Below are 3,570 nucleotides of genomic sequence, written 5' to 3'. Positions count from 1 at the left end.
CTCTCAGGGGGGCCCTCTATTGATTATTTTTTGGAGTCAACCCAATTTAAAACAGCTGCTTTATTTTATGAAAAATGTTTTTAGGAAAAAAATCGAAATACTCGTCATTCCTCTGCATCTTCCAGTTCTGGCCTTCCAAGCAAACGTGTGACATTAGGAGGGAATAAATATTCTTTGAAAATACAGAAACTGAGACGAGGGTCGTTACATGAACACATTTTTATTGCAATAGCTCTATCCAAAGCAAAAAAGTTTTGATAAATATAAACACTATGCCTATGCTCAAATTGCGTCCGAGTACCCCTCCGGCCCCCCTTCTCCCTCCACGAGGAAACAAAAAGGAGAAAAGACAAAGAAAACATAAAAATAAACCGGGGGATGGGGCACCTGCTGAGGCACCAATTAGAACATGAAAAAAAAAAGCAACAACTTTACTTATTTACACAAGGAGGATTTCTCATTTCCAACAGTTTTCCATTTTTTAAGCTAATTTTTTTTGTTTTTTAATAATATAGGACGTATACATTGTTGAAAAATAATGCACATACAAAGGATACACACCTCCACAGTATTCTTTTTTTTTATTCTCTTTCCGGTAAAGCTAATAATAAACAGCATCCAACTCAGAAAGTAAGAACAAGGAGAAGGAAACAGGTTTTTGTCTCCTCACCTTCCAGCAAAAACATTCACAAACATTCAGGTTTGGGGGGCTTCAAATAAAAAATATATATATATAATTGACCATCGTGTTGATCCTGACTGTCAACTGTACTACACAGCAGCAAATATACCCAATCAGTTACAAAAAAATAAACATTACTCAAATTGTAACCCCCGTTTTTTTTTTTTTTGCACAAATAATTGCAAAATGTTTTTGTACCTTTAAAAAAAACGGCTTCAGTTTCAGAAAAGCCTCGATACAACAAAACAACCAAGAATAAGATGATTGTTTGTCTGAAACTAGAATACAAAAATGATTAGAGATAAACAAAGGTTTGCATAATAACGCAGATATGTCTCTATGTTTATTAAAGAATGAAAACAACAGATCTGAGGTTGCGTTGTTGCCAAAATAAACTAACTTTTCATGAATTAATTCACCGGAGGGGCAGTAAAGTTCAACACAAAAGTGACACAAAGATATTTTTTAATAACCCTTGACGTAAATGTAGGCAGATTATTTAAAAAGAAAAATACCCCCTTTCAAAAAAAAAATCTATCTCTATTATTTTTTGTTTCTTTTGCTTTATCCATTGCATTAAAAATCCAAAAACACGTAGCCGTAACATAAAAAGAACAAAAAAAATGTTTCGCAAAACGCAAAATTAAAATAAGAAAACCGTATTCGTCTCTGGCCTCGGCGGCCGATAAATTCTTCATAATCAACCTTTGTTCGTTCAAAGGAGGAAAAGGAGGGGGGGGTCAAAAAATACCTCATATTGTTCATAATGTACATGTAAGACACGTCACAGGCTTAAAATCTTTAAACAGCATTTTGTAGATATTTGTTACAACACGGGTCTGCTCGACGACTAAAAATAAAAGTTTTCTTTTACCTCCACACATGAAAAAAATAAAATACTATCTCCTCACAATACTAACTTCTCCATTTCTCTTTCCCCCCTTTGAATTTGATCAACACTGGAATATGAGAGAAATAAAATAAAATAAAAATAAACAAATTTGGATTTTTTTAAAGTGTAGCTGGACGGGGTTTAATTAGCGGTTTTGATAATAATAATAAAAATAAAAAAACGAAATTTTCAGTCGCACCAAACCGGACTGTTAAAAGTAGATCCTTCAGTTTCATTCTCATTTAAATTATCATTACTTTCTGCTGTTTTTTAAAAACTATAACAGAGGCAAACCAGCATGGAAATACACATTCTCAAATTGTGGGAGGAGCCTTATTTGGGGGCGTGGCACTCAGTGTTTAAATTGTATATTTGTCCAAACATATGTTTTTATCAAACTTTATATTCAGTAAAAACACAAAAGMATGTTTTATAATATTGCATTTTGGTTAACAAACATGACTACACCGGAGTACGTAAAAGAAAGTTTGAGAAAAGTTTTTGAACGTTCAGTTCTGTTTTCGGTATCAGAAACCAAATGTCTCAAATCTTGATCAGACATCCTCTGTTTTTGCACGTTTCACTTAGCAAACAGCTGGATTTTGAAGCTAATTTTAACTTGATGTCAATATTAAACATCTGTCTCTGTAACGAACAACTCAAAATGTGAATGAAAGTCAGGTGTCTGGGTCCGGTTCAGTCAGGTAAATAAAACCCGTCCACACTGCTTTTAAAGACTTTCAGCATCAATCAGCTCAGCGTTACCTCACAAACAGAAAAATAAAAACTAAAATCAAAGAGAACGTTCTGAACAAAAAGCTGTGAAATCCTCGTGTTTCAGGCCCATTTCTGTGAATGAACTTGTGTAAGAAGAGATGGAGGCGGGGCATGAGAAAAGTGCTGAGCAAGGAAAGAGGAGAGGCGGCRAGATGCAGCTCACGTTGAAGTTTGATGTGGGTCCCCTGCTGCGCTTCCAAAAAAAGTCGTTTGGCCGGCCGCAGCGTGACTAAGACCCGCCTGCTGCACCTGCAGCCGGGCCTCGCCTCACTGAAAACCTGCTGACGTCACGCTGCATCGCGCTGACGAACTTCACGCACCGAGAGGCGTCGGCTGCGACGACAGCAGGGAGAGGACAAACGCCTCCTCCTCCCTCCCTCACTATCTGACCTGAACTGTTTAACGGACCGTATGAGGTATAACTGTACACTCTAACACAAACAGGTTTATCCTCTATTTAATGACGCTCTGTGCAAAATAAACTGAAATAAACCAGAAAGCAGCAGAGTGGGAAAATAGCCAAGTTTCTTTACTTTTTGTTCACGAACCCTTCGACAAAACCGAGCTATAAACACCGACAAACTGCACGGAAACCTGATGTGTACGATGAGGGATAGGGCCACAGAGAAATTCAGTCAGAATTAAAAGGAAATTGTCTGAATTTTGAAATTTTTTTAAAGCCAACTTTTTAAAAAAGTCAAAATTTTGAAAAAAAATAAGTGCTGAAATTTCCAGGAAATAAAGTTACAATAAAAAAAATACTTATTTTGCTCTGTGGCTGATTTAAAAATACTCTCATGTACAGTAAATGTTTTCACATGCAGTTTGTGTTCTAGAATCCTTTGCTGAGAAGTTCAGTGCCAGAAAAATTGTTTGTAGTGAAATTGGCTTTTAAAAATTCCATTAAGGACAAGTTCAAAGAATTAATCAGCCTGTGTACACGCTCCTCTTCAGTGTGAGTCTGGAACAAGTCCTTTCCCTGACTGACCCATCGGGTTGTTGTTGTTTTGTTTGTTTAAATGACATCTAAAAAGGTTCAGACACATCTGGACTATCTGGGCTAAAAGTGAAACTTTAGAAGAAATCTAAACCTGGATGTAAACGTTAACGAGTAGAGTCCTCTTGTTTTTTCACAGTCTGATAATAAAGGCTTCGTTCAGATATTTTGAAATGGGGTTCTTACATGCTGTAGTTTGAACCATTGTCAAATATATATATA

This window comes from Austrofundulus limnaeus, unplaced genomic scaffold (genome assembly GCF_001266775.1).
Source record: "Austrofundulus limnaeus strain Quisiro unplaced genomic scaffold, Austrofundulus_limnaeus-1.0 Scaffold188, whole genome shotgun sequence".
Lineage (NCBI taxonomy): Eukaryota > Metazoa > Chordata > Actinopteri > Cyprinodontiformes > Rivulidae > Austrofundulus > Austrofundulus limnaeus.
Note: the sequence above shows the minus strand (reverse complement) of the source record.